We start from the raw sequence: 12,175 nt of genomic DNA on the forward strand, positions 1-12,175 counted from the left end.
AAAAAGACTTGGGAGGAGGATCTCGCGAGGAGCCGACCTCGAGTCGAGGTGGCACTTCGATGTGCCTGCGAATCGATTTAGAGTCGCCGCCTCGACTAGGGGAACGTTTCAGGATTTTCAGCTGTTTTTGGCCAAGCCTTCCACTACCCTGGGGCCGTAGTGCGTGCTGGGCTTGGCCTTTCTTTCTTTGAGAAATTATGAAATATCGATATCGAGTAGAGTCAGTAGCTCGTTTCAACGATATATAAATTAATCAGCTTAGGATTTTTTCAGCCTCTACGACGGTAGGTGCCTTTTCTTGTGGCCGCGTTCTTTGCTGGCCTCCACCCTTCGTCTCCTCCAGGAGTGAGTCGATCGGGTCGGGGCCAGGAGACGTGGTAAACCGCAACTTCGCGAATCCCTTCGATTGCCATCCGCGTTTCGATTCCGTGAACGAGTTTAATTTTTCTTTCATTCAACTGGCGATGGCAATCGGAACGTATGAGTGTGAGAACTGAGCTCGGGGGTCGGAGGCATCCCGGGATGCTGTCCCTAGGATTAGGCTTTTTGTCCCCGGGCGGAATGAGAGAGAACCGTGGAGTGAGTGTGTTGGAACGAATGTGTTTTTTCTTTTAGATATAGCTAGGGAGGTAGGTCAATTGTCTTGAGTGAATGTCTAGATGTAAGCAGGCAGGGCCAGGGCGGGATCTCTTTCTGGGGGTTTGGGAGGAGATCCCGAACCTGGGGTAATTTTCCATCGTCCGCGCTTCCGGAAGCGCGGAGGATGTCCACCCTGTGATATATCCGCGATTGTATCGATTTTCTTTCAGCAATAAAATTAATTAGACCGCGCTTGGGAATCGAATAAATGTGCAATACGCACGGACTGCGCATCCTCGGATCGCAGGTCGCCGTTTTGCTAGGTTTTAGATCTCCCCGCGAGAGATTTTTTTTTTTTTTTTATTAATCCGATAAATCAGGAGATTGCCAAGCGTTCGAGACGTAGGGGGCTCTGCCCGAAGAGACTGCAAGAGTCGAAGAGGCTATATGCCGAAGCGGCCCCTTAAGAAGAGGGCAACTATGATGGCCTTCCATGCTTTCGAATGGACAGTCATTCATTTTTTTTCGCCACGTTGTCCCTCTCATTTTTTGTATATTCCTCTGTCTGGATTGACGGGGAGAGACGGTGAACTATCGTTTTCAGGAGATTTTCTCGAGTCTGCATTTAAGCAAGATATATTTATTAGATTTTTGTCACGCCAAGTAATATACAATTGAATATATTTTTACTGGGTCAATTATACGAGATCGATGCCCTGCGAAATATTCTTGAATTTAATGGTAACTTTAGTAAGTTATTAGCTCTTGTATCACCGTCTCTTTCTCGCTTTCCCAATGGTTTCGTTTGTGCCTTCGTGTTCCCTTTCAGCTTTAGATGGGCCACTTCGGAGAATCTGGCGACTTACTGGTGTTTCTTCAATGTTCCGTTTTACCTGTACTTTTGTGCCCCTTTTCAGGTTTAGGTGGATCACCCGGAAGCAGCCATTTTTGGTAAAATCATCATGGGCAGTTAATCGAAATCGAGCTTGCTGCATTTGTTGGTAGAAGATGTTAAAATATGTTAAAGGATGTTTGTGCATTTTTTTCGCGATGCGAACTGCGTCCACAGTAGCATATACATATATACGGATGCCACTTTCATACCCCCATAAACAATGAAACTCCCTTGACCCTTGAGTAACTGCTGGTAATGAGTGTGTTTATTCGTTAGAAACAAATTCAGCTAGATCGAGATGATCCGGAATCGCGATTAAGGCGCTTCCAAAGCTCCTTAACCACTTCCTTCTGTAAAGAAAGCATTTATTCCACGTCGGGCTCCCAATTGCCTTTCTCTCTCACTCAACTCTTTCTCTCCCGGCCGCTGATTGGCCTAATTGTCCGCGCAATATCAGAGGCCAATTAAAGCACGGGCGCGCTAACTAAGTTCTCCTCGGAGACATCCTCGGGCACTCTCTTTGCAGGACACAAAGCTAACTAACTGAATTTTCTTGAGCAGCCGAGCGTCCATCAAAGATCGCGCTCTCGTAGACGCTTCCCCGCGTATAAGGGCGAAGGCTCGTCGAGATCGCGGAGTAAGACCTTCCCCGAAGGTCCTCTTCAGGGTGCGGGGGGTAGGCGTCGACCTACGCCTTGAAGGGCTACAGGGCCGGGACATCGGGGCTACGGCTAAACGCATCTAGACTGTATACAGGGTGTACGCGATAAGTAATTCACTTAGAGCTCTATTGAGTTAACCCTTGCTTCTCTCTCCCGGGCCTCCATTTGGCCCCCCGCAGGGGGAGACCGTTCCTGGGCTCCCGAGTGCCCGGAATAAAACCACCCCACCCTTGGCGATTCGTCCGATTCCTCTGCTGCAGGAGCTGGACGCGATCCTAGCAAGTACTCTCGGACCTGGACTGCTAGGTTGGTTGCATGGGACGTGCTGATCAGGTGCCGGAGTCGGTTGGTGGTCTATGAAATGCAGATACTTGCTCCAAGACGCGGGTGAAACTGCCTAAGTGGTTCTTGATGATCAGCAGATAATCAGGTTTCAAGCAGTGGATGGGTTCCTTGCCAGGATCCCAACCACGTCCTAAACGAGACGTCCCTTCTGGTAGGGAAAGGATTAGAAGTGGATGGAGGCAACTTTAGGGTAGGATCATCGAAACGGGTTACCTAGCTGCGTAGAGAGGATGTGGCGATTATCCGTTGTGGGACAAACCACACAACATTCGTAAAAATGCTGATCATTCGGTCGAAGATCCTTCCAACGTACCTTCTGCTGGTGATGGGTATTCCTGGTCTTTGCACGATTACGTTTAATTCTCAGGTGTAAGCAATGTTCTTGACGATGGAATGGTTTCCTTACCAATTGGAATTCCTTGGAATGACTCGTTGATGTGCTGGAGTCGGTTGTTGGTGTATAAAATGCAAAACCTCGGGTTAAACTGTCTAAGTGGTCTTTACTGATCAGCAAACGATCAGGTTTGATGATGTGTTCCCTACAAGGATTCCACCCACGCTGTCCTAGATGTCTCTTCCTGTTTGATAGCCATCCTTTCTGAAGCCATCCATGTCCATCAGCCTTCGGACCTCTTACGGCAGGAGACTCGGTGTATTGGGGCATTTGTAACGTAATAATGCATTTCTTAACCCAAAGCTGGCCCCAACCGTGGTACCCACCACCTATAACCTACCACCCACCATCCACAACCTACCACCCATCGACTAACAACCCACCACCCACTACTGACCAGCCTCCCTGGACCTCGTCTCGGTGGTAGCCGATAATTGACATCCGTCCAATTAGTGGCGGTCTTTGGTTGCGGATAGGCAAAGTATCAGCCTTCGGGGTATGCCGACGAAACCTTGACGTAAGACCACTTACGGTGAGGACTCGTCGTCTCTCTGTAAAGCTTAGTGCGCCCTCAAAGTGGCCATTACCAGCCAATGGCCGGTCGCATACTCGACTCCTATTCGATGTCTCGAGTAATTGCTCAAAGTCTGGCAGACTCGAGATCGACGCCTCAGTGGACGCTAGGCATAATCTCGATACACTATGCCCGGAAATTTAAGACAAAGTGTCGTTACCGTAGATGCATTACCGGATCCCCTTTCAAACGACTCCTCGCGGCTACTTTTAATACCAATGTCTGCTACTTAAAGCAATCTGAAAGTGGCATTTCAGGAGTCCCGCGAAGTCGTGATCACACGTTTAAAAAATGGTTGAAAGGCACAAAAGGACCAGTACACCCTGCAAAATCGTGATGACACATTTAAAAAATTGTTGATAGGCACAAAAGGACAAATATACCCGCAAAGTTGTGATAGTATGTTTAAAAAATTGTTGAAAAGGCACAAAAGGACAAGTATACCCTGCAAAATCGTAATCGCACGTTTAAAGAAATTGTTGAAAAGCACAAAAAGACAAGTATACCCGCAAAGTCGCGATCGCATGTTTATGAAATTGTTGAAAGGCACAAAAGGACAAGTATACCCTGCAAAATCGTGATCGTATGTTTAAAAAATTGTTGAAAAGGCACAAAAGGACAAGTATACCCGCAAAGTCGCGATCGCATGTTTAAGAAATTGTTGAAAAGAACAAAAGGACAAGTATACCCTGCAAAATCGTGATCGCTCATTTAAAGAAATTGTTGAAAAGCACAAAATGACAAGTATACCCTGCAAAATCGTGATCGCACGTTTAAAGAAATCTTGAAAAGGCACAAAAGGACAAGTATACCCGCGAAGTCGTGATCGGAAGATCCTTTCAGCCGTCCAATTCTTACCGAGGTTCTTCAACAACCGTCACCGTCGCCTCCAAGATGGCCGGGGAAGTTTCCCTCGGCGATCCTCCCCGCGTCCGCGCGTTTAAAGAATTAAAGTATCTAACGCGAGAAAGAAAGGTCTTCGAAGCCGGCGTTTGAAAGCGAAGCATTGTCTTCGTAAGCCCGGCATTCAGTGGTCTCCTCTTACCATCGCTCGGTGGCAGCCGAGGAGTATAAATTGCGGCGAACTCCCCTGGATAGGAGGGTAGGAGCCGCAGGGCCGGGAGAGGATTGCTCGCTGGAGAAATAAGAAATTAAGAGAGAGTCTTAGAGAGAATAAAGCTAAGAATTAAGGCGAGAGCGCAGAATGGAATGAACTGAAACCACGGCCCCGCTTCGTCCTCGGCGCGGCGGGGCTTAAGTCTCCAGGATTCTTACTCGCGCGTCATTTAACAAAACAATTAGAAGTTAACCCCATCCTCGTTCTTTCTTTCGAATTACTGGCCCAAAGCAAGAGGATCTCGCCCGCCACCGCCGCTTTCGCAAATCGAGGAGAACGTCGTTACTCGACGTTTATAAACGGTCGGCATTTTTATCCCCCTGGACCCCCTGGGCCATTGGGGAGGAATAAATCTCTCCCTGTACATTGAAGGGGGGTGTAATGTCTTCCTGAACCGAGGACCGAACTCCCTGGACCTTGGAACAGGATTAAAGGGTTGAACAGTCAGATTATACAAAGGAGCCCGCCGCTGCAGGAACGAATTAGCATATTTTTTAAATAATTCGCGTTAAGGGGATATCGAAGCGGCATGTCAGAAATCGATCCTTGGATTTCTTACTTTCCTCCGAACTGGGTGGACCGGATCCCTTGAAAATTTAACACGTGAATATAGAAGCCCTGGGGAAGGTCCTGGTACCAAGACATTTCAATGTTTAAACATTTATTGAAAAATGGTTCTGTTTTGTTCAAGAAATTATAATTCATATGGGTCAGGACCCTCCTTAAAACTTCCATATTCACCGTCGATCACATGCCACTTTCGTATCGCCTTAAACATTTCAAAGGAGTTGCAGAGTTCTTACTAGTAAACTGAAGAAAAATCCATGGAAATTTACATACATTTTTACACCCTACATAACTGAGGTTTTACATTAAAAAATGCAAAATGGCAAGAATTACAAATCGGAAGGTGTATAAATGCCCGTGACATTGTATATTTACTGCGTTAGTGCACGTTTACTTGAATTAAATGTAACATTACATTGTCGTCTTAATTATTCTCTCTCAAAGAATGAAATCGTTTTCATTATTTTATTTTATAATTTTCTCATTATTTTTCTTCCCTCAAATTACGACAGATATATATAAACTGACTATTTCAAATCACCTTAACGCTTGAAATCACGAGGAAATCGGCTGGAAATCTTTGGAAATCCCCGAATTTAATGCCGAACGTCACTTGATACCAAATCGCATTTTTCTTCATAATATAAAATCAAAAGCAATGGGCTCTCAAAGAAGGAAATCGTTTTCACTGATGAAAATGGCTTCTGATTATTTTTCTTCCTTCAAATTACGTACCGAGTGACGATCAAGCAGCGAATTAAATTCGGGGAGTGATCGAACCCGATGAAAGAACTTCCTCCAAAGATCCACCCCTGGGGGAAAAAAATGGCGACCGGGCTTTGCTCGGTACGTCGGCCAAAGGAACTCGGTTTCCGCATGGAAGAGACGGCCGTCTGCGCATCGGCCATGAATTCCAGCTCTTGCGGAGATAAATAAAAGTAAAGCATAAAGCAAAGACACCCACACCGGCAACCCATTCGGGGTCTATAAGAGAGCCATCTTCTGCGCCCGGGCGGAGGGGCGGCGAGCGCGCCGCCACCCACCACCCACCACCCACCACCCACCACCCACCGCCCTATTCCCTTCTGGATGTTCCGCCGATACTCGAGAGACTAAATAAATATGAAACGTTTTTCATAGCGACCGCGGAAAAAAGGCGTAATCCTCAAACGACGCCCGTCTGCCGAGGGAGGCGAGATTTCTCCCAATTATCGATACCGCGTCTTTTGATCTGGCCCTGGCTGTGTTGATTTTTAAAACACTTACTTCTATTTGAAAAACCAACCCCCCGACCGATTGGAGTCGCGGAAGGCTTCCGTGTACATTCCCTGTCGACGGATATAGAAACGATCCTCCAAAGGGAAGGCACCCTCCAACTTGATGGGAGGTGCATGTCTTTGACGGCAACTTTGGATCGCTTCGAACTGATATCCACGAACGGAGATAAAGAGAAATGGAGCATAATTTATTCCTTACTTTATAATTCTTAAATATGAAGTATTCGACCCGTGCAATGCATGGTGCAATTAGACGGGAGACACTACTCCTTCGAATAGTACCAAAGAAATTTATTTTCATTATCGAAGAATAATTACTAGAGTCAAACTCAAATAAAATCCCATCATTCCGGAGAAATCATTGCATCGAATTTAATCGCGTTTATTCCAGCCAAATAATTATTCTTTGCATTAAGAAAATATTTCTTTGGTTCGATGACATTTTTTCTCTCAATGTAGAGGAGGTGGCCTCCCAATAATGCGATCATCCAAAATTTGTTAAGGCAAGACACGACGGAAGAAATCATTGCATCGAATTTAATCGCGTTTATTGCAGCCAAATAATTATTCTTTGCATTAAGCAAATATTTCTTTGGTTCCATGACATTTTTTCTCAATATAGAGGAAGTCGCCTCCCAACAATGCGATCATCCAAAATTTGTTAAGGCAAGACACGATGAAAGAAATCATTGCGTCGAGTTTAATCTCATTTATTCCAGCCACATAATTATTCTTTGCATTAAGAAAATATTTCTTTGGTTCGATGACATTTTTTCTCTCAATGTAGAGGAGTTGGCCTCCCAACAATGCGATCATCCCCAATTTGTTAGGNATCCAATTTCCAGATGGATAGGAAAACCCCATGGAGTGCAAAGCGCGGACAAAGCGGCTTTTTGGATGAAACCAGAGAAGCTTTTTGGTGGAGATTGCCCCCTGTCCTTGTCAAATTAATTTCGTTACGAATGTTAGCCCAACGCTCGAGATTGACCAGCGGTCAAACAGGCTCGACATCGTTAACAGTTTAAACCGTATTACAACGCCCACGAGCGAGCCACCCCTTATCCGAGCACGAGGGTTAATATTCCTGCAATCTTTCAAATGGGCATCCAGTCAGTCAAATTAGCTCGAATATGGCGGAGTTAATTCATTTGCGGGATCCTCTGAAAGAGTCACCCCATCATGAGGCATTTGCCTCGACTATTGAGTTTCTCCACAATTTTTTTCAACTTCCTAAATGACCTTTCATCGTACCAATTTAAACAGAAATGTCCACAAAAAGTACCATGTACAATACCATGCTCAGGTGCATTTCATTCCTCGGGTAATTGCAAAGATACCTCATTTGTAAAATAGTACAAATCAACTACTTTTGCCAAACGCGATAAAATGATCCTGCCATTAAGGTGAATCCTGCCATGATATGAAAGGGTCATTATACTATATATATTAAACGTGAAATTATTTATAAAAGTTTTCTCCAAACTGGGGGCACTGAATCATTTGAAACTTTAACACGTGATTATGGAGACTCTAAGGAAGAACGCGATGCTCGTGAAATTTCATTTCTTACAAGAAAATGTGATTTTGGTTCTAGTCTAGGGTAAATAGACACTTCTTTTTTAATGAAATTTAATGACATTTAAAGTGATACGAAAGAATCATTCTGTATATCAAAACGTGAAAATATTTATAAAACATTTCTCCAAACTGAGTGCATCAAATCATTTGAATCTTCAGCACGCGATTATGAAGGGCCTAATAGAAAACGCAATGCTCTTGAAATTTCCTTTTTCGCCAAAAAATTTGTATTTATCTAGGAGAAGAACCAAAGAAAGGTTTTTTTTTTTTCGAATTATTTGAAACTTTAACACGTGATTATGGAGGCTGTAAGGAAGAACGCGATGCACTTAAAATGTCATATTTCGACAAAAATTTTGTATTTATCTCCGGCAAGAGCCAAAAAAAGATTTTTTTCACGAGCATCGCGTTCTTCCTTAGGGCCTCCACAATCAAATGTTAAAGTTTCAGATAATACGGTGCACCCAGTTCGGAGAAGAGTGATATAAATATTATAACGTTATATATATGGAATGACTCTTTCATATTGCCTTAATGAGTCCAGGTCGTGCATAATCGCGGGTTCTGATATTTCTGAATCGAGGGGGAGGAATGAAGAAAAGGGATCCGATTCCCAGGAGATCTTTCAGGAAACGATCGCACCCCTGATAAAGCCGAGACGAAAGAAGACGAGTCGTTACCATTGAAAAACGGTCCTGCACTTGGCGCAAAATAGGAGGGATTAGTTTCTACAGGAGCACGGGGCTTAGGCATTGATGAGGTTTTTAAATGGGTTCTTCTTTGATGGACCCTCGGAGGGGGTCATTGGCCGAGATCGCGGGGCCGATATTTACCGGGGGATTAAAAAATCGAGGGAAAAATTAAGTGTTACGGGGCACGAGCCCCACCAAGGCCCTGACTTAATTCGACGTAATCCTCCGCTAAGATCTTCGGCCCCCTCTTCGTAATGCCCTTCCGAAAGACCTCGTCGCGGTTCTGGAACCCTTCGCGGAACTTTTTTCTATCCCTGACCTTAAGGTGATATGAAAGAGTCAACCTACATACATCTGAGAAGTCAAAAGGGTATAGATGAATTTGAATTTATCGTCCTGGATTACATTTTTCGACGCCTTTCATATCATCCTTAACGTGATAAGAAAAGAGTTAGACTGTACACATCTGAGAAGTCCAAAGGGGTATAGATGAATTTGAATTTATCGTCCTGGATTACATTTTTCGGCGCCGTTCATATCATCTTTAAGGTGATATGAACGGCGCTGAGAAATGTAATCCAGGTTCGTTCATATCATCTTTAAGGTGATATGAACGGCGTTGAGAAATGTAATCCAGATTCGTCCATATCATCTTTAAGGTGATATGAAAGAGTCAGCTTATATACATCTCAGAAGTCAAAAGGGGTGATGAATTTGAATTTATCGCCCTGGATTACATTTTTCGGCGCCTTTCATATCATCCTTAAGGTGATATGAACGAGTTAGCCTACATATATCTGAGAAGTCAAAAAAGGTATAGATGAATTTCAATTTATCGACCTGGATTACATTTCTCGGCGCCTTTCATATCATCCTTAAGGTGATAAGAAAAGAGTTAGACTATATACATCTGAAAAGTCAAAATGGTATAGATGAATTTGAATTTATCGCCCTGGATTACATTTTTCGGCGCCTTTCAATATCATCTTTAAAGTGATATGAAAGAGACAGCCTAAATATATCTGAGAAGTCAAATCGTTAAGGAAAGTATTCCCCTACTTGGGAGTACCAATTCGTTTCAAATTTTACCACGGGAATATGGAGGCCCTAAAGTGGGTCCTGAAACTCAGGAAATTTCAATTTTCATCTAAAATTTATTTACTTATCATGGACTAGAACCAACATGGCGTGGTACGTGCACGTTTTCGATATTTTACGCTTCTTGGAGGCTTAGAATCGAAAATAAAGAGTTTCCGGACCTAGCTCGAACAATTTAGAATGCCATAGAAATGTAATATTACGGCGTCAGGTGGGAAAATATGGAAAATAGTTTCACTTACGATTGCAAGAGAATGCTGGCTTGTCTTATGCTGAATATTTGTTGTGCATCATGTTATGTAACTGTAACATAGTGTGCTTGGAGGGTAATATGTGGGTTATTCGGATTAAAAATTGCACTGCAATCATTCCAAAATACTGGCCACTTTTAGATGGCCTTTTCTCCTCCACTTGATACACGGTTTCGCTTTACCAATTTTAAATATTAATGCCGGTTAATTATGTGAAGCCAAGTCTACCTGTTGACGAGACAAATATTTAGTAGGCGGTCGCGGTAAAGGGGGCGACGTTATTAGTAAATTAACTGACATCAAAGAAAATGCGGCCGGTGGTCACTTACTCCTCTAATGGAGAGCCTGAGTCCTCTTACACGAGAATGGCCAAAATACGTTAGGCACTCGTACAATTTGCACCAATACAGGACCACAAAGTTATCTCGATCTTTAAACAAATCAGAGTAAAATAAACATGGCGGCAGAATCCCTCAAAACGGTTTAAAAACAAGAGATATATATCAACATCTCGCTCGAAAATGTTCTTTCAAAATGGCGGACCTTCGAGGAAATACATTTCGATTTGTCAGGAACATTAATCCCGAATAAATATGGACCTTATGACTAGAGTACAGATTATTTCTTAAAATATATTTCAAATGAGACGATTTAATTGAGTTAACGCTGAACTGTTCATATTTTGTACCTTTATAGACAATGTACATCCTTCAGGTCAATTGTTAACTCCTCTGGCGTGTTGTGTACCGCTTCAGTTTGTTAAACGCTTGTTACCCATTTATAATATAATCATATAATTCAGGTTAACTACACGGTTGCTTCGAAAGGGTTTACATCGCCCGGCTTTAGTAGTAAATACTCAGAATTTATTTGAACTTCAAGGTAAGAAGCAACGTTTAAATACAATTTGTGATACCGCCATTCCGAATAAAGTTTGCTAAGTTTTCCCCAAGTCCTGCCTCACCCTTCAAGACCATTCCAAGTGGAACTCGAGGTTCGCATTTCGAATGTCTACACTACCTCCACCGGTGGCGCCATCTACCAGCGCGCGGAGGAACCACGTACACCGAGAGATCCGCGATCGAGTCACAGATCGTCGATAAGTCGATCCTCCAGAAAAATTCAATTCAAATCTGAACCGAATTCTCGACATAAAACCCGATTCCTCGAAAATCCTTTCAATCGTTTAGATTATCTCGAAAAGAAAAATAAATAATATGAGCAGCGAATCGCTCGCACGTAGAATGGACCTGCACCAGAATGTTACGAAGTCGACCATCGCGTGGGAAGTAACTTTGAGAAAAGTAACGTTTTTTTTAGGCTTTTTCGAGGAAATTAGGGAAAAAGGAGGAGAAACGAGGTTACTTGAGACAAGTCAGGTTGACCCGGGCCTTGGAGGTGGAGAAGAAGCAGCTTCGAACCATAGGGAGCGGGTCTTAAGGGCGATTTTTTTTCCCGGAGCCGGCGGACTAAATTTCGCGCGTTAAGCCCTCGGTGTAATCCCGCCCTTAATATTCAAAAACGTGATCGCCCTGCCAAGCGTTCGCAGACGCCTGAGGCGGAGCGCGGTCCAAGAGCCCGGGCTTTTCATATGCTAATTGGCATTCGTCATTTTCTTACGATGCGGACTTAAGTGTCCTTACGGTAACTCCTTCGGCATTGGGGACGCCAGTTCCGCGACACTAGCGCCGCTAGTTCGGCTGCGGCCCGTTTGACCTCCCGGTGGCGTCACTGGTTTGTTCCGATCTAACCATCTAATTATTTAAAATCGTTAACACCGATAACGCTTAAAGCCAGGAAAGAGATTAAGCATTACGGTAACGCTTCCAAGAAACGTTACGTTGCGGCGTGGTTCCAATTCGATATCGACATATTTAGCCACTTTTTGATTAAGAACTATAAATGATAAAGGAAGACTGATTAAGAATTTTAGAGAATCTATACTACATAATGTATTTTTCATAGAAAATGTTGAAAATATTCTTCGGTAAATCGAACATCTCTTTAAGGTCAACCCACCAAAAACCCAGTTATCAAATCCAAATAAGCATTATTCAAAGAAATCATTTCACTTCATCTCAGCTCTCGAAACTTTCCATTTTAAATAAATTCTCTTTGCGTTTTAAATAAATTCCCCGAAGATTAC

The sequence above is a fragment of the Orussus abietinus genome, unplaced genomic scaffold (assembly GCF_000612105.2).
Source record: "Orussus abietinus isolate OABI.00-Male unplaced genomic scaffold, Oabi_2.0 scaffold367, whole genome shotgun sequence".
Classification (NCBI taxonomy): Eukaryota; Metazoa; Arthropoda; class Insecta; order Hymenoptera; family Orussidae; genus Orussus; species Orussus abietinus.